General features: G+C 38.5%; 1 long non-coding RNA gene across 1 annotated transcript; it reads right to left on the bottom strand.

Annotated features, from left to right (window-relative positions):
* Positions 1-510: 510 nt before the first annotated feature.
* LOC122453605 lies at positions 511-25,016 on the bottom strand. Its single transcript, XR_006273118.1, has 3 exons — positions 24,923-25,016; positions 23,741-23,767; positions 511-529 (listed from the first exon to the last, which is right to left on the bottom strand). It is a non-coding gene; the product is annotated as an uncharacterized LOC122453605 (long non-coding RNA).
* Between the last annotated feature and the right edge of the window lie 405 nt (positions 25,017-25,421).

Genomic DNA, 25,421 nt, shown 5'->3' with positions numbered 1-25,421 from the left:
GCCTAAGGTGCAATTTAAAAGTAAGTCTTGGGAATGGTAAGAGAAGGCATTGCCATAAGCTTTCTGAGTCCATTGAGTTCACCTCCTTTCTGAATGCTAACACATTCTTCTGCAAAAGAGTTAAGATATTCCAGAAGTTATTTAACCAATACGAAAGAACCGTTTAATAATCTGGAGAAAATTCAGGTAAACAGTGAAGAGGACTTGATTTGTATGCCTGATCACCAAATCTTAGAGAGTTCAGCATTAAACATCCAGTCTAGCTACAGAATCACTGAGCCCCAGTCCTGTTTAGCTGCTGCTTCTAACCACTGTCTTTTTGAGATAGACTAGGAGTGGGAAAAGGGAGCAACAGAAGTAAATTGCTGAATACTCTAAGGAAAAAGACTCCTTAAATTTGAGAATTCAGCAACTCTAGTCTTTGAGCTTCTCACACCCTTCTAGATGTTTCTAGAACAGTATTGAAACATCAAGTAGCATGTTTGCTTGCAATCATGTAGAAGTCTTAGTGAAAGTGAAAGTGAAGTCACTCAGTCGTGTCTGACTCTGCCACCGGTAGCTCGCCAGGCTTCTCTGTCCATGGGATTTTCCAGGCAGGAGTACTGGAGTGGGTTGCCATTTCCTTCTCCAAAAGTCTCAGATTTCTTGCCAGAATGCTGTATAAGCAACAACTGCCTCAGAATCTTTTTGGAATAGGACAGGTCTATTAATTTTTGCTTGAGTCCCAGAGAGCTCAGTCTAATACTAATTGTCATGCCTTAAATGTAAATGTAGTTAACTGACTCCCACAGTCTTTTCCATATTGAGGTTGAACATCCTTCTTGCCAACTCTCAGAAGACAAAATTTATAAATTTTGCCAATATCAACAATAATAAAAATCTTACTTCCTGGGTGATGGAAAATTTGATATAAACCAAAATTATAGTTTTGGTGTAAACTATTATAGCATTGGAAAAACTGATTATATATATTTCAAATATGTGCACAGTAATGAAACACATGTAGGCAGTAAAAACACTTGGTGAGAGCCTATTACATAACTAAATAATGTGGTATGAGATGCAAAAGCGTTTAAGCCTGTGCTTCATCTACATGATAAAATTAGTTAGTTAGGAATTGGGATATATGTGGGGAAGAAACTGTGATACTAAGTGAAATAAGTGTGATGTAGGTTACGTTGGTGAAGGATTTCCTAACCCCTCCCCTTACAAGAGCAAAGCTCAAGCAGAGTGCCTTGTTACTTATTTCATCCTTCCTAAGAGAAACAGATATTTCACTTGAGGCATGGTCCATTGAGTTTGAGCAAACTCTGAGAGATAGTGAAGGACAGGGAAGCATGGCATGTTGTAGTCCATGGGGTCACAAAGAGTCGGAAGCGACTGAGCAACTGAACAACAATGGTCCGTTGAGAGTCCCTCCAAAGGCAAAACCTCAGTGATAATCACATGCAGCAGGGCCATCTCCACAAACTTATTCCTTCTGAGTCCTGGAACTTGGCCCTTAATAACTTAGATCCCCATGGAGAGTGCCCTTTATTTGCATTTACAACATTTCTTCTAATATGAAGCACAAAAAAGTGAAATTAACTCCTGAAACATGCCCCAAATTTCTTTACTGCACTGACTTTCATTGCTTATCTTCAGAGTTAATTAGTGATCCTTGAGTGAAGGAATTCTTGAATTTTATACATTTTTATTAGGAAATGAGAAAAAGTAAACCAAAGTATAATTTATCATAGATCAAAAACCCGTGTAACTTTCACCTAGACTGAAAAATAGAGGGTTGCCAGCACCCCAGAAGTCCCTCTTATGCCCTCTCCCAGTCGGTTCACCCTTTGTACCTGTCAAAGGTAACCACTGTCCTGAGTTTTATGATATACATTTCCTTGGTTTTTTATGTTTATCAATAAAGCATGTATATGTTTCCTGTTTTTTGCATTTATATGAATAGTATGATATAGTATATTCTTTTGTGTCTGCTTTGATTCACTCAACATTATGAGATTCATTCATATTGTTGCATGTATTTGCAGTATGTTCATTTTCCTTGCTGTATAGTATTCCGTTGAATGTGTGTACCAGGGTTTTTTCTACAATTAATGGAGTTGTTTCCAGTTTGTTTTTTGTTGTGGATATGGTTGCTATAAATATTCTTACATGTGTCTCTAGGTGGACATATAGATGAATTTCTGTAACATACCCATCTAAGGGTGGAATTTCTAGGTCATCAAAGATGCATACATTTAATAGATAATGAAATACCAGACTTTTCCAAAGGGATTGTACAAATTCTATTCCAGCTTCATAGGATACTTCCCATATTTATTTATTTAAAACTAAATGGACTGACAATAACATGTCAGAACTCTGGTATGGGAACATTCCTAAGCTGCTGGAATAGATTTTGAACAATTCCTTTGGCTTTCCTGGTGGCACAGTGGTGAAGAATCTGCCTGCAATGCAGAAGACCCAGGTTTGATCCTGGGTTGGGAATATCCCTTGGAGGAGGGAATGGCTGCCTACTCCAGTATTCTTGCCTGGAAAATCCCATGGACAGAGGAGTCTGGCAGGCTGCAGTCCATGATGTCACAAAGAGTAGGACACAAATGAGCAACGAACACTTTAACTTTTCATAATACCTTTGGAAAAGCCTGGCATTTCATTATCTATTAAATATATGCATACTTGAGGACTTAGAAATTCCACTCTTAGATGAGTACGTTACAGAAATTCATCTACATGTCCGCCTAGAGACATTTTATAGCAATCTTACCCAAAACAGTCCCAAACTGGAAACAACTCTACTAATTGTAGAATAAACTCTGGTATACAATTATATACTGTTGGACTTCCCTGGTGACTCAGTGGTAGAGAATCCACCTGCAGCGTGGAAGACACAGGTTCAGTCCCTGGGTTGGGAAGATACCCTGGAAAAGGAAATGGCAACCCACTCCAGTATTTTTGCCTGGGAAATCCCATGGACAGAGAAGCCAGGTGGGCTACAGTCCATGGGGTCATGAGAGTCAGACATGACTTAGTGACTAAACAACAACAATAAAGATAGATCTCCTGTATTATCGTCTAGAAGCCTTAGAGTTTTTCCATTCAGATTTATAACTACAGGTTACCTGGGATTGATTTTTACTTATGGTGTGGAGATCAGGTTTCTTTTTTTTCTCCCAGTATGAGTATTCAGTTGTTTCAGCACTACTTGTTGAAAATACCTTGTTCTACATGACCACCTTTGTCATAAATCAACTGTTGACATAGCATTAGTCTGTTTCTAGGCTCTGTATTATATATTCCATTGGTCTGTTTATCTACCTTATGCCAGTATCACACTGGCTTAGCTACTCTTTATTTTTTTCCATCTTCTACATAGAATTATATCATTTGTGAATAGTAACAGTTGATTTTTCCTCTCCATCCTTCTTTTTCTTGTTTTAGTCAACTGGCTAGAACCTCCAATACAATGTTGAAGACAAGTTGTAGTAGTGGCACCTTTATCTTGTTCCTGATTTCAAAGGGAAATCTTTCAACACTTCACCAGTGTTTCAACAGGGTTGCTGAGTTTTTGTTTCTTTTTTTTTTTTTTTTTAACAAATCTTTTAGCAGATTAAGGAATTCCGTTTCTCATCCTAGTTTGCTGAGTTTTTATCATGATTGGAAATGAGTTTTATCAGATTTTTTCCTGTACCTGTTGAGATGATCGTAGGATTTTTCTCTTTTATTCTGTTCATATGGTAAATTACAGGAATTGGTTTTCCACTCTTCAGCCAACCTTGCAATGCTGGCATGAACCCAACCTGATCATGACATACTGGCCTTTTTATATATCATTGAATATAGAGTAGTATTAAATTTTTGTTTAACATTTTGTGTTATGTTTACAAGTAAGGTTGGTCTGTTATTTTCCTTTTAATAGAAACATGTCAGATTTTGCTGGTCTCATGAAACAAGCTAGTGAGTACTTCTTTGTTTTCTAGGCTCAAGAAGAGTTTATGTAAGATTGATCATTATTTCTTCCTTAAATGTTTGCTACAATTTACCAAAGAAACAATCTGAACCTAGAGTTTTCTTTATGGGAAGATCTTTTTATTAAAAGATTAAATAGTTTAATGCTACTCAGATTTTTTGTATCTGCTTGTTTTGGTTTTTAAGTTTTTTTTAGCACGTTGTCTGCTTCATTTACATTTTCAAGTTTAATGACATAGAGTTTTTCCTAGTATCTTCTATTATCACTTAATGTCTATTGAATCTTTGGTAATGTCCTACTTTTTTATTCCCAATACTGGTTATTTTGCTATCTCTCTTTTTTTAAATCAATTTACCAGGCATTTAGCAATTTTATTACTTTTTTAAAAGACCAACTTTTGACTTTGTTGATCCAATTATATGTATGCTTTTTTAAAATTAATTTCTACTAATATTATTTCCTATCTTCCAGTTTTTTCCTAATTTTTTTAAATGAATGCTTAGCTCATTGGTTTCTCAGTCTTTTGCTGTGTTTCTTTTCTGATATTTACATTTAGGGCTATAAATTTCTCTATAAGCAATTAACTTCAAGTTTTGATAACATTATTTGCATGGTTATTCAATTCCAAATAGTTTCCACTTGTACTTGAAATTTGTATTTGTATTGAGATTTGTATTCTCTCTTGTTTAGGAGTATAGCGTTACGCCGATACAAATTTGATCTAATGATTGTATTGTTCAAGTATTGTTCTATATTCAAGTATTATATTCAAGTATTCAAGTTCAAGTATTGTTTTATATATTGTATTGTTTTATATCCCAATGGATATTTTTTTACTTATTTTATCAGTTATTGAAGTATGTTAAGATCTCCCACTATCATTATGGATTTATCTCTTTTTCCTTCTACTGCTAATCTTTGCTTTCAGTACTTTGAACCTGTATATTAAATGTCAAAATTATTATATTTTCTTGATGAATTGAGCCTTTTATAATTATCAAATATCCCTCTTGCTTTCTAATAATGATTTTTGCCTTAAAGTTTAACTATGGCAGCTTGTATGTGAGTGTGGAGAGTAAGCGGGTGGCCTTATCCTATGACTTACAATCTTATTGTATTCATATGTTTTAGATGTGGCTCTTGTAAATAGCATTTAGTTGTTTTCTTTAGAAAGTATTAGCACAAAATCTTGGATCACTTAACCTATTTAAATTTAATTCATTTACTGATATATATGGTGTAATGGCTAACAGCATTAGCCTCATTCCCAGACAGACATAGGTTTGAATATTGGCCCCACTATTGATCAGAAAGATGTGTTGTCTCAAGCTTGTCACATTAATATCTTTGGGCTCAGCCCCTTGTCTATAAAGTTGGGATAGTAATAACAACTTCCCAGGGTTATTAAAGGATTAATGAGCAAGAATATAGTAAATTCCAACTGCTATTATGGAAGTCAGAGTGAGGTTGGTATAAGGATGACAGCCCTCCTACATAAGATAAGGCACCCTAGTGGGAAGAGAAATGAGGTTGAATGAGAAATGTGAAACCAAATCTGAGGAGCACTGAAAACTTAGCAGAAGAATAAACATTGATCTGGTGGAAGTTATTTTAAGTTCTTGAGCAGAGAATCAGCATGACAATCCGGAAAGCCCAGTACTCTGGAATTCATTCTTGAGTAGAAGTTTCCGATCAGGTATACCTGCGAAGCTGTCCATAGTTGTAAAAAGAAGCTCTACCAGCAAATGGTGAAGACATAAAAAACTCCTACAAAAAAGTTTGTAGGAGTTAGCAATGTTTTTGAATGACAGGAAAGCATTTAACCATGGTTAGCTGTCTGCTTCAGTAAAGGGCACTGAGTTAGCTCGAGAAGTGAAGATGTTTAATGGGAAAGTGCCTACAGGTGGTTCTATGTTCTGTCGCAATACTATTTTAATATTTTATATGTCACAATCACCCTATATAGAGAAAGTAGGAGGAACTGCACTAATTAGCCAAATTATTTGGTTAGAGTTGAAAGTACTTTATGTTTTATAGCTGCTCTGCTACTAACTTATTATGCAATCTAAAACTGTTTCTTGATTTCTTCATGTTTTAGATGAGAATAATTTCTGACCTGCCTACCTCTCAGATTTATTGAAAAATGATAAATATACAAGGACTTTGGAAACCAAAGTCAAAAATTATTTTAATTATTTTCTTTAGACCAGATTAAAATTAAGATTTGCTATTTATCAGTCAGTATTTTAAGCCAGTAAACATTTAAAGTTTTGCTTTTAGGTAAACTTAAGCTCTTTGGACTCTAAGATTTCTTTATAAATCTTAAAAATCAAGAACCACCCCCAAAGAGCTTTTGTTTATGTTTATATCTACCTACATATCTACCTATACCATATAAGAAATTAAAATTTTAAAATATTTAAAATACTTCTTTATCAATTTATTTTAAAATAATGATGATCAACCAATACATATTTATATAAATAAAATATTTTACTAAAATAACTATATTTGGGGGGGAACATGAGAAAAATGGCTTTCCTTCACATTTTTTCAAACTGATATTTTACTTAATAGAAGACAGTTTAATTCTCATGTCTGCTTCTGAATTCAATCAGTTGAAATACCACATGCTACGTAACTACCAAAAATCTCCATATTGTACCTATGAGAGAATCAGAGTGAAAAAGATAAATAATGCCTTGGTCTGTTTTGAAAATAGTTTTGACCTTAATCACTCCCTGAAAGGGTTTGGAAGACCCAACAAAGATTCGCAGATCACATTTAAGAACTGCTACTCTAAAGTATCTCTATAGATATATACTAAAACATTTTCTGGGTAAGCTCTAAACAACAGAATGCTAAAAGTAATTAACACTCTTGCCACAAAGTGGTATGAAATGCCCACTATTCATAAACCAAAGGTGTTAAAAATATTTAAAGAATAATTTCACATTTTTATACATTCTAAATGAAATACATATTTTTAAATTTCATACAATCACATTTTGAAAGTGATTCCTGCACTTCAAAAACAGATTTCCAAGTCCAGTTCACATATGAATAGAAATTTAATTCTTATAAATGGGGTAGCTAAATTTAGTGTGACTTTTGTGTTGTAACATGATAGCTTAAGCTATCTTATAAAATCAGGTTCACTCCTATGTTAGTCTTAGAATATTATTTATATCGGTGCATTTAAATCAGTGGTAAAGAGTTAAAAGGATGTTCCCAAGGTCATTTTTTAATGCTGAGGAGATGATAGCTTGGCAAAATTCTTTATTCACAAATCCTAGCATTTGAACTTTTCATATCTCCAGGTTTCTTAGCCCTCCTCATCAGTGCTTTCATGTGTGTGGCCAACAATGATGGAGCACCCAGGAACAAGTGATATTCTCACAGGCAAGTCTTTTCTGTGCTAATTCATTCCCATCAGAATTGTTTTGTTTTTTTCCCATAGATCAGAAGTGTTATTTGGAGGGTAGGGAAAGGGTGGCTTTGAGTGCACTGAGACTCTCCAGAGCACCAGAGAGAGCCAGGTTTGAGGATATTGTAGCATAAATCAGGGGCCTAGACTCAGCTCTGGCAAATCTGCTTTAGGACAACAGACACTTTTAGGAATTTCTACTAGAACTTACTGAGGAAGTAATTTGCTGCTTAACCCTCCCAGGTGGCATACTCTCTACTCACCATTTCCCATTATTTTTTTTGAAAGAATTGACTTCTGGATGGGGACACTACTGATTTGGGTTGTAGGATTATAGTATGAGAAGCTATTGTGAGTATATTTGGAGTACACACACCTCTAATGGTCACTCTGTCATTATGCTTTTACAGAGAATCAAATTTTCTCCTTAGTCTAACTGAACCATGGCACTACCTCTCACTACCCCACCAATCACATCTTGATGCCTGAGGAAGTATATAAGCTACTTTAAACTGGGTGATTTGTGTTTGTTTTGTTTTTTTCATGCCATGCGGCATATGATCTTAGTTCCCAGACTGGGGATCAAACCCATGACCCCCCTGAAGTGGAGGTGCAGAATCTCACCCACTGAACCACCAGGAAAGTCCCTGAATTAGGTTTTTAAAATGATCTATTAACCACCAATGAGCTTCCTGGGCTCAATGGTAGTAAAGAATCCACCTGTCAAGCAGGAGAGGCAGGTTTGATCTCTGGGTCGGGAAGATCCCCTGAAGAAGGAAATGGCAACCCACTGCAGTATTCTTGCCTGGGAAATTACATGAACAGGAGCCTGTTAAGCCACAGTTCATGGGATTGCAAAGAGGCAGACACCATTTAGCAACTAAACAACAGCATTAACCACCAATGCAGTGTTTCTACTGCAGCCCTATAGCTACCATTTAAAGTAGCAATATCTGGTTTTGCAATCTACTTTTTAAATGTTGACATATTAAATGACTTTTTCATGCAAGATATATGGTAGCTTTTTCATGTTCTTCTTACTCTTTTTCCTTATTTTTAACACCCCTCCTTCTTATTTTTTCTTTCTTTTAAGCCTTTTTCTCTTCTGTTTTTTCTACATGGGTCAGTATAATGCAGGACTAGAGAAAGGTGAAGAAATAAAGTATTCAGGGTCATAAAGTGAGCAATAAAATTGATTCATGAGCCAAGAGACAAAGTCACGGGAAGACAGCCAAGGCTAATGCCAGGAGGTCCCTGCAGAGGAAGACAAAGCAGGAAACACATCCCAAAATAAAGGCCTATGTAGAACAACTGATAGCCAGACCAGAAGGCAGGCATGCAAGGAGGGTCTAAATGGAAGCCAACTAATTCTGTTAAAGGGGTCATTTTCTAAAATACGCTCTTTAAAGACATTGTCTGACCCTCTCTAAAGGCAGTCTTCAAAATAGATCCTTGATCCAGCTTACTTTAAACTTGTGTGCAAAATAGTTGTGTGTTTAAAGTGTTAGACAATTTTTCATTTCTGTTTCGAAGGCATTCAAACACCAGGTACTAACAGCACATTCATTTCTTTTTAAAAAATGCCAAAGCTACTGGATCTAAAGTAATATTCTAATTTGCTTGTATGTGGTAGGAGGAGGACAGTGTTGAAATTCACATAACTGGAATTTTAATTATAGTCAGTTCTAACACTATTTTTGTGGTGAGCTATCATCAATTTTTAAACCCATCCATTTAATCACAATTCAGGTTAGAAGCAGACATTGTCTATATAGAGTAGGGTCAGAGGATGATTCCCCAGAGAGCAGGCAGGAGGCTCGTAGAGGGGTCAACACCAAGAAGCCTCCCACAGGGAAGCAGTGCACCAGCTGGAAGAACGTGACACTAGATGCAGTAATAATCATGGAGAGATCTAGGCCCTGCTGCAGCCAGGGCTTCTACAAAGGTGTGGGGGGGGGGGGGATGTTTGAGTGAATGAGCCACTTTTCATGCTAGTTCTGAGTGTTCCTTATAAAGCACTGGGGGTCAGGAAAATCATCCTTCGTTGACTATGCACTGTCCTACCCTTTGTGCCTTAACTGCAAGTACATTTGAAGTCATGGTAAGTACCATCCCAAGTTCTAACGAGTTTCCTAAAACTCCATCACTGAAGGAGTATATTTATTATAACTAAACTACAGATCTTCCAGGTTCCCAGCAAATCTTAAAATGTCAGAGAAAAAATCGCATAAATTCAGAATTCAGCATGTGAATATGTGAAGTCCCCACAAAAATGTGTAAAAATTAAGTTTTATTAATACCTTTGAATAAATAATACAGTGCAGGATGATGACCAGTTGTGCAAATTGCCTACAATAAAAACATATTTCTGCTAAATAACATTTTCTTTAGAACCAATCCGTGAGAACAACAGGTAAACTTCTGCTTCCCAGATTTGAGATAAGATTATTAAAATTACCTTGTCTTGTGGGAGAAGACATATCAATGGGAGAAGACAATGTTTTCAATTTGCATCCAAATAATCCAATGCAGATGATAAACAAAGGAGACATTAAGGATTAAGGTGTTTGGAGAATAGGTCAGACAAAACTGGTCATGTTAAAGCTGGGTGATGGCACATATATACTCCCTACTTTTGTATAATGTTTCAAATTTTCCATAATTAAAATTTTATATTTAAAATTTTTTAACTTTTATCTTTTAAATTACTATTTCAAATATAGTAAATGGGATTGCAAAAAATCTAGACAGGATAGTAGTGTGAAGGAAAAGGGGAAAGACATTTTAGCATGCATAACCTTTCCCAGTATTCAAATATCAAATAAGATGAGAATTGTTGTTCAGTTGCTCAGTCGGGTCCGACTTTTTTGCGACCCCATGGACTGTAGCACGCCAGGCTTTCCTGTGCTTCACCATCTCCCAGAGCTTGCTCAAACTCATGTCCATTGAGTCGGTGATGCCATCCAACCATCTCATCTTCTGTCATTCCCTTCTCTTCCTGCCGTCAGTCTTTCCCAGCATCAGGATCTTTTCTAATGAGTCGGCCCTTTGCATCAGGTGGCCAAAGTATTGGAGCTTTAGCATCAGCATCAGTCCTTCCAATGAATATTCAGAACTGATTTCCTTTAGGATTGACTGGTTTGACCTTGCAGTCCAAGGGATTCTCAAGAGTCTTCTCCAACACCACAGTTCAAAAGCATCAATTCTTTGGCTCTCAGCCTTCTTCATGGTCCTGCTCTCACATCCATACGTGACCACTGGAAAAACCATAACTCTGACTATACAGACCTTTGTCAGCAAAGTAATGTCTCTGCTTTTTAATATGCTCTCTAGGTTTGTCATAGCTTTTCTTCCAAGGATCAAGTGTCTCTTAATTTCATGGCTGCAGTCACCATCTGCAGTGATTTTGGAGCCCAAGAGAATAAAGCCTGTCACTGTTTCCACTGTGTCCCCATCTATTTGTTATGAAGTGATGAGACTGGATGCCATGATCTTCATTTTTTGAAGGCTGAGTTTTAAGCCAGCCTTTCACTCTCCTCTTTCACTTTCATCAAGAGGCTCTTTAGTTCCTCTTCACTTTCTGCCATAAGGATGGTGTCATCTGCATATCTGAGGTTATTGATGTTTCTCCCGGCTGTCTTGATCCAGCTTGTGCTTCATCCAGCCCAGCATTTCACAAGGTTTATTCTGTATATAAGTTAAATAAGCAAGGTGACAATATACAGCCTTGATGTACTCCTTTCCTGATTTGGAACCAGCCTGTGGTTCCATGTCCGGTTCTAACTGTTGCAAGTAACGCACCATCATTTCTGCCTCCTTCAGCTGGTCAGACAGACCACCCCAGTACTAAGTGGGAGAGGAAACACGGGAGACAAGGATCACTGAGAACCATTTTGGAGGCTGGCTACTACCTGGAAATAGAAATACCCTTAAATATTAGAGATAAGGTATATAAAAATGGACTTGCAGGGGTTGTCTTTAAGTGAAATATATTTGGACCGCAATCCATCTGGGATGGTTATATTACCAAAGAGGGAGCCAAACAATAACTTCCAGTTATTTAAAACTTTCAAGATACCTAATGCTATAAATCCCCATGTACAAAAGCAAACTACCCTATGAAGAAATCTAGAGGATTGCTGATTTTATCTTCCTTCAAAACTGAAGAGAACACCAATGGCAAGTTCGTTAAAGTCTTTTTATCGCCACCTTTCCTTGTGGCTCAGCTGGTAAAGAATCTGCCTGCAATGCGGGAGACCTGGGTTCGATCCCTGGGTTGGGAAGATCCCCTGGAGAAGGGAAAGGCTACCTAGTCCAGTATTCTGACCTGTAGAATTCCATGGACCATATAGTCAATGGGATCACGAAGAGTGGGACACAACTGAGCAACTTTCTCATATACACATTCCCGAATAGGGTTATGCATGCCTCTGCCAAAGGTCAGTTCCTAATTTCTAGCTGCGTTCCTGGTAGACTTTTGTCTGACTTGGCATAAGTGTTCTAACCTGGCTTTTTGTTCTTATTCTTAACAATTCCAACCAAAGAATCATGATGGAAGGGAGAGAAAATACAGCAATGGGTTTTGCCCTTAACTTAAAATCTCAACAAGAGAAGAAAATAATCACCATATTCACAACTAGAAGTCTTGAAGAAAACATGGGAAACTTTTTAAACTGACAGTCCTAACTATCCTTAGGCCTCAGTTTATATATATCAAATTAAAGTTATACTTCAGTCTCTTTCTCTGTATTCATCTCTAAATCCACACTTACATATTGATTTCTAGCACCAGTAGTTTTTAAAAATAGTAGTTTTAGGGTTTCCTACCATACTTTCATGGTGTGATCACTCACACCATGATCTTGGATTGCAAAGTCAAGTGGACCTTAGGAAGCATCACTACAAATAAAGCTAGTGGAGGTGATGGAATTCCAGTTGAGCTATTTCAAATCCTAAAAGATGATGCTGTGAAAGTGCTGCACTCAATATACCAGCAAATTTGGAAAATTCAGCAGTGGCCACAGAAATGGAAAAGGTCAGTTTTCATTCCAATCCCAAAGAAGGGGGATATCAAAGAATGTTCAAATTACTTTGAATATTTGCACTCATTTCACATCCTAGCAAAGTAATGCTCAAAATTCTCCAAGCTAGGCTTCAACAATATATGAACCTAGAACTTCCAGATGTTCAAGCTGGATTTAGAAAAGGCAGAGGAAACAGAGATCAAGAAAGTGGAAGAGGAGAGTGAAAAATCTGGCTTAAAACTCAACCTTCAAAAAATGAAGATCATGGCATTCGGTCCCATCACTTCATGGCAAATAGATGAGGAAACAATGGAAACAGTGACAGGCTTTATTTTCTTGGGCTCCAAAATCACTGCAGATGGTGACTGCAGCCATGAAATTAAAAGACACTTGCTTCTTGGAAGAAAAGCTATGACAAATTTAGACAGCGTATTAAAAAGTAGAGACATTACTTTGCTACATTTATCAAGGCTCCTTCAACATGGTTACTATGCATAAAGGGAAATTATATTGTTCATGAATTCTCATAGTAGTTCAGTTTGGTTCAGTCACTCGGTCGCATCTGACTCTTTATGACCCCATGGACTGCAGCCTGCCAGGCCTCCCTGTAGCTCATTACTTTGGGCTTCCCTGGTAGCTCAGCTGGTAAAGAATCCACCTGCAATGCAGGAGACCTCAGTTTGATTCCTGGGTTGAGAAGAGCCACTGAAGAAGGGATAGGCTAGCCACTCCAGTGTTCATGGGCTTCCCTGGTGGCTTACCTGGTAAAGAATCTTCCTGTAATGCGGGAGACCTGGCTTCAGTCCCTGGGTTGAGAAGATTCCCTGGAGAAGGGAACAGCAACCCACTCCAGCATTCTTGCCTGGAGAATTCCATGGACTGTCGCAAAGTGTCAGACACGACCGAGCAACTTTCGGTTTCTTACTATGCCAACAAAGGTCGGTATAGTCAGTTACGGTTTTTCCATTCATCATATATGGATGTGAGAGTTGGACCATAAAGAAGGCTGAGAGCCAAAGAATTGATGCTTTTGAACTGTGGTATTGGAGAAGATCTTGAGAGTCCCTTGGACTCCAAGGAGATCAAACCAGTCAATCCTAAAGGAAATCAATCCTGAATATTTATTGGAAGGACTGATGCTGAAGCTGAAGTTCCAATACTTTGGCCACCTGATGTGAAGGGCTGACTCATTAGAAAAGACCCTCATGGTGGGAAAGATTGAGGGCAGGAGGAGAAGGGAATGACAGAGGATGAGATGGTTGGATGACATCACTGACTCAATGGACATGAGTTTGAACAAGTTCCGGGAGATGATGAAGGACAGGGTAGCCTGGCGTGCTGCAGTCCATGGGGTCGCAAAGAGTCAGACACTACTGAGCGACTGCACACCAACAGCAAGCATACTTTCAGAATGCAAACCATCAGTGCAAATAACTCAACCCAGTAACTTAATAACAGTTGAAGTAGATAAGTTCCATAGTCCTCCAGAGAGTCACATTTTCTCAACTGTGATAGTGATCAGATTATAAGGTGTGTCATCTATTGACAAGTAAGTATCTTCTCATCAAAAATAGAGACTAATGACATACTCCAAAGTAACTCTGTAGTTGGTAAACTCTGAAAACTAGAGAGTGTTATTTAGGTATAGTATAAGGGAAAAGGAAAGACTGAGTGATACATTTTCACTTTCATAAAGCTATCATGGAAGAAATAAGCTTTCTAATAGTTTTACTCTTTGGTAAAAGTGAGATTTCATCAATTTTATAATTAGTTTAAAAAATAAGCTTTTGAGTGAAAAGAGTTTGATGCAATGATCATTCATTCTAATAATCACTATTAATAATTATCTCTTTCCAACCCAATAGTACTATAGTACCCTGTAACTCTAAGATGGAGATTTCTTTTTGAGTCCTCTCTTGATGTGATCAGAACATGTAGAATTATTTTGTTGTCATATATTTTCTCCTTGTGAAGATAATTCATTGGTATCTCTTCAAAGGATGCTTTTTGGATTTCACTTGAAAGAATAAAGCACCTATACTACATTCATCCCACAAAAATTAAAACATTTTGTTCTATAACAGAGAATTAAATAAGATGAAGAGGCTGTCCTCTCTGGTTCACTCTCTATGAGTTATTTATCAGCCAAATAGTGTGGGTTTTGTTTTTAGGTTCACTTTAACAGACACTTTCTCCTCAGTAAAAACCACGTTGTGGAACACAGCAGTACATATAACTCTTTTCTCATGTCTTTATTTTTTAAGAATTCTCACAGACTGATTATCAGCCATAGATAGAAATTTATTCTGTATACTTTGCATGTGTGTATGAAGTAAGGGGCAAAAAAGGGTACTGTAGAAAACAAATCTTGTTTTATGCAAACATGTAGAGAACCCTCAAATACTCTATTTAATATTTCACCAAAGAATAATTAATGTCAGATTCTTTCCTAAGAGCAAGTTTTGATGGCCCTTCCCTGGGTTGGGAATATCCCCTGGAGAAGGAAATGGCAACCCACTCCAGTATTCTTGCCTAGAGAATCCCATGGACAGAGGAGCCTGGTGGGTTACAGTCCACAGGGTCACAGTCAGACACTACTGAGCGACTACACACACACAGGGTCGCAGTCAGACACTACTGAGCGACTACACACACACACACACACACACACACACACACAGGGTCGCAGTCAGACACTACTGAGCGACTACACACACACACACACACGGCAGCTTGTGGGATCTTATTTCCCCAACCAGGGATCAAACTCAGGCCTAGAAGTGGAAGCTCCAAATCCTAAGCACTAGACTGCCAGAGAATTCCCTGTCATTCTATTTTTTACCTTGGAAGAGAAACAAAACCTCTTAAAAAGTAGCAAAAGGTTAAATGGAATTCCTAATACTAGAAAGGAGAGAAACTGAAAGTCACTCAGTTGTGTCTGACTCTGTGACCCAATGGACTATACAGTCCATGGAATTCTCCAGGCCAGAATGCTGGAGTGGGTAGCCGTTCCCTCCTCCAGGGGATGTTCCCAACCCAGGGATCAAACCCAGGTCTCCCACATTGCAGGGGAATTCTTTACCAGCTGAGCCAGCAGGGAAGCCCAAGAATACTAGAGTGGGTAGCCTATCCCTTCTCCAGCGGATCTTCCCGGCCCAGGAATCAAACCAGGGTCTCCTGCATTGCAGGTGGATTCTTTACCAGCTGAGCTACCAGGGAGGACAACCCTGATTTACTCTAATTTTCATATATATAAAAGTACTAAAATCAACAAAATAATAATATCAGTTCTTTAGGAAAGTACCAATCCCTGGCTCAGATTAATATGGTTCATACGGTTTCTTAGAATCAATGCTAAATACACTTATTTTATAACATAATAGCAGACAATCCACATAAGGAAAAAATAACAGGTAAGTCTGCTTCAGGCCACAATTAAAATGCCCACAAATATTTAATATGATTGGAGAAAAACTACTAAAACTTTCACTCTGTTTCACTTTCCATTTCTCATTCTGTGACTAATAATTGCTTATTGGTTTAGGTAAAACTTATGGCTTTAGCCTTGAACTGGAATGTTGGGATATCTAGAGTAATAAATGGGAAATTAAATATAAAATATTTTTTAAATTGATGTTTTAGTACAGTTGTAAAGTATGTACACACACATACTCTCTCCTTCTCCCTCTCTCTCTCACACAAACACACCAAAAACAAATGTACCATGACAGGAGGAACTGTTTACATCAGGGTCGGGATTCTTACACTCTACCCTAGAGTTTGTCTGGTGACCACATGTCAGGTCGGCATCTGTACACCTGGCCCTGATACTCTGTCTAGAGCTGGTCTGACCCCAAAGCTCGATTGGGCACTTTCCAGAAAATGGGATATTCTGCAATTTTCCCTTGGGAAGGAGAGAAAAGAAGAATATGGATTGCAGGAATCTGCCACTTTGGAAATTAACTAGTCCGGGGTTCTCCAACGTCAATTCTGTATGGTGCTAGTTCTTCTGGGTACAGGGAACATTTCGGTGGTTCTTCCATCATAAATTTGGAAAACATTTCCCACTATAACTCTGCCCCGTTGAAGTCACATTACCTATTAGCTTTATAAAGGATCTGAAAATTCTTTGTAATAGTATGTTTACCCACAGAATGGTTTTCCCCCTAACACCTATTTATATCTTTTTGGGATGCATTGGCTTAAATTATAAGGTCCTACAGAGCAAGAGCTCAATATGAATAGCCAAGGCCAGTGTCCAAAGGATTATGATCATTGATCAGTCATTTTGTGAATGGTGGGCCAAAGCTGTCAGTCCAAAATTTAAATTACAGATGTCCAGAATGATAGTGATGGAAGCATATTTTTAACATTTGAAGATGATACTAAAGTCTAAATCTATGTAATGAATGTTTTTTTTCTTAGCTATAAGGTTAAGTTCAGCCAATAGGGCAGAACTGAGCCTTTTAGACAAACCTGAAAAGTTTATTGCACACACAGATACTCACATGTACACATATAAATACAATGTTTTTGTACATGGAAGCCATAATCAAGATGGGTGACCAAGGTCTGTGACATTGCTAATTTCCTGGGTGTAAAAATAAGAATTCAAGATAATATTGAAATATTCAACAAATGGTAGTGTAGAAGAAACAAGGAGTGTATTTCTTAGTTACAATGAAGGGAGAGGTGCAGGTTTAGAAAAATATTGTAAAAAGAATAGAAAGGTATTTAACAGTATCTCAACACAGAATCATAAGCCTTCCAAATGTATTCCTGTGTTTCTTACTTGAGAGGATGATGTTTGCTGTGATAGAGTTGTATATGGGGGGGATGGGATTAGCAGCTCTGTCTTTGGTATTCAAGTTGAATTAGCAGCAATATTATAGACAGAAGGGGGTTCAGAAAAAGTTTCGTGTTTGTATGAAATGGACAGATTATCTCCTACCCTAAATCCCATGAATAATCCTCATTATCCTCTTTCAGCTTTTTATCCAGAAAAAGGAAAGAATCATCTTTGTGCATTTATCCATTTGTTTAGAAAGTGACCTTCTAGGACTGCATCTTTGGCATGTTTTGGGTGGGTGTAAGCATCCTGGGGGTGTTCAACAAATGATGATAAAGAACTTTAGATGAAGAGCACCAAGTCAGACAGTTAATAAGGTCCAATTCAGGATTCTTAATGCCCAAGTTTCTAGCAAAACCAACTGTCACTTACATCACTTTCAAACTGTGTCTGGGTTTTAAAGCATATTGATTTTGTTTCCTTAAGGAAATTTACTCAAGTAGTTCTGTTAAGTGTTGATTTGCAATGCCAGCAAATCTCATGCTGCATTATCATGGAAATAGCAAATATTTTGAAGACATGTACAGTCAAAGACATGTTTTGTTCTATTATCTTTCCCTTGGCTGGGGAAAAAGAGGACTTGCTATAGAATAGCAGGATTAGTGGATTGCAAAACGAATTACTCTTCATTCATGTGAAATCATGAACTTCTAGTTACTGTTTTCATATTCTGTCATGCATAACATTTTTACCAAACCTAGCCTGAAATTTATGCAAGTTATTAGTCATTATCACCTACAGTACAGGCCTCAAGTCAATGACATCAGCTCTCTTATTGGATATATTCTTTAAATTTCCAATCAAAGTGTCTGTATAGTCTATAACTCACAAGGTGATTAGTTCACAGTCTTCCCAATATATTTTAGAGTTGCAGCTTCCAAGAGCTGATATTGGTGGCACCGCTAATAACTGTTATTGTCGTTCTGTCCCCAAGGCATGTCTGACTCTTTTGCAGCCCCATGGACTGTAGCCCAATGGGCTCCTCTGTCCATATGATTTCCCAGGCCAGAATACTGGAGTGGGTTGCCATTTCCTTCCCCAGGGCATCTTCCTGACCTAGGGATAAAAACTGAGTCTCCTGCATTGGCAAGGCGGGTTCTTTACCACTGAACCACCAGAGAAGCCCATTAATAACTAATTTTTTCAAATTGACTGGTGCTACCACTTTTTCTAATCTCTAAAGAAATCCAAAAGCTCTCCCTGACTTGTCTGCTGTCTTTCCCCTTCTATCCCAACCATCACCAAGTTAAGTTACACCAGAAGAGGAATTGCCTTTTCCTCACTATTCTTAATACCATAGCCTATGCCAGGCCACTTCTCCTGACTCCTGACCAATCTAACTTCTCCAGGTTCCCACTTTTGAAGTTTTCTTACATACATTTCTGCCAGAATAGTCTCAGTAAAGTACCATTTATATTACCCTGTAGTAAATCTGACTACTACAGACCATGGTAACTTCAAAGTACCCATAGTACTTATTTATAGCTCAATGCTTAATTAAGTATTCCCAGGTGATTTCATCTGAATTCATTTTATCTTCCTTGCTGCTGCTGCTGCTAAGTTGCTTCTGTCGTGTCCGACTCTGTGCGACCCCATAGACAGCAGCCCACCAGGCTCCCCCATCCCTGGGATTCTCCAGGCAAGAACACTGGAGTGTGTTGCCATTTCCTTCTCCAATGCATGAAAGTGAAAAGTGAAAGTGAGGTCCCTCAGTCGTGTCCGACTCTTGGCAACCCCATGGACTGCAGCCCACCAGGCTCCTCCGTCCATGGGATTTTCCAGGCAAGAGTACTGGAGTGGGGCGCCATCGCCTTCTCGAGGAGAGTGTGTTTCATGTTTTTGTCTTTTTTTTTGTTTCTTTTTTTTTCATTCAGCTGCTGTAGCCCTAACATAAGACTTGTTCATGATCAACCCTCACAGTCAAGTCCTAGCCAATTATTAACTTAAATGTGCCATAGGATATTCTGTGCTATGCTAAGAAGAGGTCAGTTCCCATACCTTTCTGTAGTCATTCACTCATCAGATATTACCAAGCAATCTCTGTATATCAAGTATCATGCAATTACATATAATCTTTGCCTTGAAGGAACTTGTAGGAGAGTCAAACAGTGCGCTGAGGACTTGGAATTGAAGTATGTATGGGTGGGTGCTTTGGGGCAACCAGAGGAAACAAAACTAAATTAGAATAGTAAGGAGTGGAACATCATTGTCCAAATTGTGTTTCCCAGCTCACTAGTCCTGAAAAATTCTCTGTGAAAAAACAAACAAGATGCTATGGTCAAATAAATGTGGGAAAGGCTGGCCAGTGTTACTTCTTTTCCCAAAGAGTCAGTCACAAAGCCCATTAGCACACTAACTGTCTAAAGAAACCTGTGGGAAACCCCAGGCATGAAATACAGATTCCCCAGTTATTGAGAGAGAAGTGGTGATTGGAACCTTCGGAATGGGTAAGGTCACTGAGGGACTGAAGCTGAACAGAGGCCTGGGGCCAAGGACAAGGAGAAAACCAACATTGAAGTGCGGTGTGGCCCACTGGGAGGCTCAGGTGAGCTGGCCAGGGATGTGGGGATATCCCAAAGCAAAGTGGGAAACCAGGGGCAGAGGGAGGGGAGAGAACTTCGAGGGAGAGTTGACCAGAAACATCAGAGGACTACATGAAGACATTAGAGTGTCCCCTGGGTTTAGCAATCAAGTGTTTATTAGGGACCTTGGCAAGAATGTCATCAAGGGAATGTTGGACAGAAGGGGATTGCAGTGGATTGGGGCTGTGCGGAAAGAGAGACAGTAAGTATGGATTAGACTTCTGAGAAATTTGGCTGTAAAGGGTTGGGATTAGTACAGGAAGAGAATAAGAATGTTGAACAAGGGTTATTTTACAATGAGGAAACTTGAACCCTTTTATATGCCAAGGGAAAAGAGCCCAGTAGGAAAGGTTAAGATACAGAGGAGTTGGCGTGAAAGGTGCTTGGTAAGGCTAGATAACTGAGAAATGGAGAAGGAGGCGGATCACAGGTGAGGCAGAAGTAGCCACTACAGAAAAGAGCTACCTTTTCTGCTGGGCGAAAAAGACAGGCTGAAAGAGAAAGTTATTAATAATGTTAATATTCTTTGAGGACCTACTCTGTGTCAGGTGTAAGTGGCTTACATAAGTTGCCTCATTTAATTCTTATAATAACCCTTCAGCATGAGCACTAGTGTTTTGCAGATGAAGAAAATGCAATGTTGAAGAGAGTTGTCTCTTGTCATGTAGTGGAGTCAGGATGCAAAGTCAGGTTAAAAAAAAAAAGGGTCTCTTGCCTAATGAAAACTTTCTAGGAAGGAAATTCTCCCTTAAATGTTCTCAACTTTTCAGAATTAAGTAGAAGACATGGCTATTTCCTGACAGTAAGCCAGAGTAGTGGCAAGGTAAGGGAGATGAGGAATGGGACACCCATTGAAGTAGCTGTGGAGAAGAATGGGAAAGAGAGTCAATTAGGGACAAGTCAGTGAGTGACGCTAAAGCTGAGGCGCATGCTGTATTAGACTTCAGTTCCTGTGGTTTGTGACACCCCATCCCCCGCCTGCTACGCCATATCTATAGGAGGTGGTTTCTCTCCTATAGATATGAGCCAAAGGCTGACGGGGTACAGAAGGAGTTGCTCTGATGGAGGAAACCAGAGATATCTGAGGGCATGGGGGAAATTTAAACTAGATCTTGCTGTATAAAACTGAATAAATTTCAAGCCTAGTCTAGCAAGAAATGAATTGACATAGCACAAAAAGAGGAGCAAGCTTGGGGAAAAACTACATTCAGTTTTCAAGTGTGTTGATTTTGTGATGCCTACAGTTTCACCACTTGGGAATATCTGGACTTGGGGGTTATCACCTAGAGGTAACAGTTCAAGATTTCACACACCAAGTTGCTGGCTCACAGAGACAGTGAAAAGGTATCACAAAGACATCCCAATTTCATCATTAAAAAGGACAGAAAGATAATATGGCCTCCTAATTATGATCAGAGTAATAGAATGATACTGCCAAGCACCAGAGCAGAGTTCTCTGGCAATAAGACCAAGATGGAAGAGGAGATAAGGTATCACAAAGACATCCCAATTTCATCATTAAAAAGGACAGAAAGATAATATGGCCTCCTAATTATGATCAGAGTAATAGAATGATACTGCCAAGCACCAGAGCAGAGTTCTCTGGCAATAAGACCAAGATGGAAGAGGAGATAAAAAACCTTGGTTATTCTCTCGAAACATCCCACCCTCACCTTCTCCCACAGAGTCCAAAATTCTGTTCTGTACATCTGTGTCTCTTTTTCTGTTTTGCATATAGGGTTATCGTTACCATCTTTCTAAATTCCATATATATGCATTAGTATACTGTATTGGTCTTTATCTTTCTGGCTTACTTCACTCTGTATAATGGGCTCCAGTTTCATCCATCTCATTAGAACTGATTCAAATTCTTTTTAATGGCTGAGTAATATTCCATGGTGTATATGTACCCACAGCTTCCTTATCCATTCGTCTGCTGATGGGCATCTAGGCTGCTTCCATGTCCTGGCTATTATAAATAGTGCTGCGATGAACATTGGGGTGCATGTGTCTCTTTCAGATCTGGTTTCCTCGGTGTGTATGCCCAGAAGTGGGATTGCTGGGTCATATGACAAAAACCACTACAATATTGTAAAGTAATTAGCCTCCATCTAATAAAAATAAATGAAGAAAAAAAAAAACCTTGGTTACTTGTAGGACATGGAGTTGGGTAGAATCATTGACAGAGCCATTTAAAGTGAATAAGAGATTGCATAAGGCGTGTATGAACGGTTTAAAGTTATGCAGAGGGAAGTAGCACCTGGAGCAATTGCAAAAGCAATTGCAAAAACAAAGTTCACGTCTTTCTCAAGTTTGCCTGGATCCAGCCTTGCAGGAAATTAGAGCAAAAGTATTCTGCGTTTGATGGCTAGGTTAAGATGATTGGGCAAGGCCCCGCAGCACCAATGCTGTTTTCTTTTTTTCATGATGTGTTCTGCTACTCTCTTTGTATTTCACGTACAGTGCTCTCCCAGTCTCACTGACACACTGCCTCACATACCCCTCTTGACCCTGAAAGTCTATTTTAAATGTAAAGAAAGCTAAAAGTAACAAATTTGTAAAAGGAAATAATTTCACTATTTTGTAATAAGTTCCAAACCCTGTCTGTTTGTTCTGACCAAATCTTGAGCTTGCAACTTTAAATTCAGATGTGTGGCAGCAACCACCAAGAATGCTTTAGGAATAGTCCCTGGAGGTCAGACTCGATAAAAGCCCCCCTCAGTCACATCTGCTAAGTGCGCTGTAACACATTGCTGGTTCAGTTCAGTTCAGTCACTCAGTTGTGTTCAACTCTTTGCGACCCCATGGACTGCAGCACACCAGGCTTCCCTGTCCATCACCAACTCCCAGAGCTTGCTCAAACTCATGTCCATCAAGTTGGTGATGCCATCCTTTGCTGGTTAGGCGCCTTTATCTTACGTTTGCACTTATCCTTGAGCACAAACCTTTTTTCTTGGACCCTGCTTGCTGTAACTTAAAATTAGCTACCATAATCCAATTTCAACTCCATCTAAAAGAACAAAGACCCCAGAATTTTTAAATTCTAGTCTCAAGCTCACTACTAGCTACTTACGCTATCAAAGGCAAGTCAGTCTCTTGGAGCCTTCCTTATTTCTTCACCTAAAAAAATAGAAGTAATATACCTGCTCCCCTTCTTCATGTGGTAACACTGAGAATCAAACCAGATCAGTATTAGATAGAAACATTATTTTATAAGATGACTATCATGATACAAAAAGAAGGTATCATTAAAGTTATAATTTATTAGTTGTGGTAATAATTGTTAATAATAGTAGGAAATATGAGAAAAAATTTATTTGCACACAGTCTCATGACATAATCCCCAAGGGTTATGAACTAGGATCTTAATGAGTATTAAAAGGCCCATCCATCTGGTACATCACTAAGTTCAGTAATGGGCAAGGAGAGAGAAAGGGAGAAAAAGTGGTAAAAAGAAAAGGAGGGATTGGGGAGGGAAAGGATGAGGAGGAAGAAGAGAGAGAAGAAAGATGAAAGACAGAGCAGATGGAGAGAAAGGGGCAAAGAGAAGCCAGAGAAATAGGGAGAATGAGGAGGAAGGCCTTCCTTTGACCTCTTAGGAATCAGAGTTACTTAGAGGTGGTTTTCAGAAGGGATTTTTCCATAAGAAGTCTTTGAAGTCATGACCTACTAATCTGTTGTGTTTTGGATACATTCTGATCTTCTACATGGCCCTGGAGAAAGAAATACCAAAGAGGGCAGTTTTGATGGCAAGAAATAAAAATTTTTTAAATGAGCAAGGAAATAATCTGGCTCAGTGTGAGTCCCTATCTTGCCCGAGACCCAGTTTGGGGGAAAATATTTATGGTTGCATTTTTTCAGACTGTAAATGAAATCAGTCACTCAGTCATGTCCGACTCTTTGCGACCCCTTGGACTGTAGCACGGCAGGCTTCCCCGTCCATCACCAACTCCCAAAGCTTGCTCAAACTCATGGGGCAAACATGTGTTTTACAGTATGTATTACCTATCTATTAAATTTTAAAATGTCAGTGAGCAAATTGGCACAGCTTCTTGGGACTTTAATTGCTAATATCTGGGCAAAGTTGAAAAGTAACAAAGCAGATGCTATTGTTGGATTTCTTATTTTAATTAGCAGCATAGAACTGATATGGTGAGGGAGGTTGGGGTTCAGAAAAGGGCAAGAGGGGAAAGAGACGTATGCATCAAGTAGGTATTGAAAGATTAAAAATTTCCATATTTCCTCTGTTTGGAAGAAACTCGGAGTTTAAGTTTTCTGATATTTCATAGATTTTTTTTTAGGGGTGGTGGTGGGTCTGAAAAACACCTTAAAATATATATATCCAGGCTGACTCATAGAGGAAAAAGATCCCATTCCTTCTGTCTCTCTCTCTCACAAACACACACACACACACACACTCACATCATTAATAGTTTCTGAAGCAAGGAAATAATCTGGCTGAGTGTGAGCCCCTATCTTGCATGAGACTCAGGATGCGGGGAAAATGTTTACAGTTGCATTTTTCTTGTCTCTCACATACAAAAGGCTTATATTTCTCCTTTTTTGTGTGTTATGAAAAAAGGATTAGGTACAATATTAAGAAAGTTAAATTAATAACCTTTTATCTGTCAAGTGAAGTAAAAAATCTACCCCTAGGATTAATAATTTACACATTTTTCTTAGCTTAAATTATGTAAGTGAGCAAAAAAAACTCTATATATATATGGAAATTAATAGATTGGTAAGAATGAAGCAAGGCTACCCTTTATAGAGAACTAAGACACCTGGAAAAAAATAAAAAGGGGACTGAGCTGGTTTCAGCTAAAAGATTAGCAGTCATTTTGGATAGCAGCTGAAAATATGGAAAATGAAGTGGCACAAATAAGTGTCTTCCTTGATGGTCCCAAATATCTGGAGAATAATTAATGTGCCCCTCACCGTGATTCATGGGAGCCCACTGCTCCACTCTGTTTAAATGAAGGCAGGATCCTTTCATGCAGTGGAAACAGGGTGAGAAAGAGGTGCATGCTCAGATGCTCACTTGTGTCTGGGTCTTTGCGCCACCATGCACTGCAGCCCTCCGGGCTCCTCCGTCCCTGGGATTCTCCAGGCAGGAATACTGGAGTGGGTCGCCATTTCCTCCTCCAGGGGATCTTCCAGGAGTTGAACCTGCAGCTCCTGCAGCTCCTGCATTGGCAGATAGATTCTTTACTACTGAGCCACCTGGGAAACCCATTTATATATGTGTGTGTGTTTGTATAGTGTTCTTTTCTGATTATAAAGTAATTATGAGAAATTTTTAATTAAAAAATTTAATTAATGCTTATTGTAGAAAAATTGAAATGTACTGAAAGAGATAAGGCAAAATTAAATAGTAGTTTCCAACTCCGCATCCAGAAAGATATGCTGATAGTTTTTTCTTATGTAATTTCTTCCTAGTGTGTTTTTTGTTTTTCTTTAATGCTAGACTGTCTTTGCTTAGTACAAGAAAAATACTTCCATTTGATGCTTTCAGCACTGGTGGACAAGAAATGAATAAAAAACACAAAAATAGAGGCAAAAC

Source organism: Cervus canadensis, chromosome 15 (genome assembly GCF_019320065.1).
Source record: "Cervus canadensis isolate Bull #8, Minnesota chromosome 15, ASM1932006v1, whole genome shotgun sequence".
Lineage (NCBI taxonomy): Eukaryota > Metazoa > Chordata > Mammalia > Artiodactyla > Cervidae > Cervus > Cervus canadensis.
This window is presented reverse-complemented; position numbering and strand designations above follow the sequence as displayed.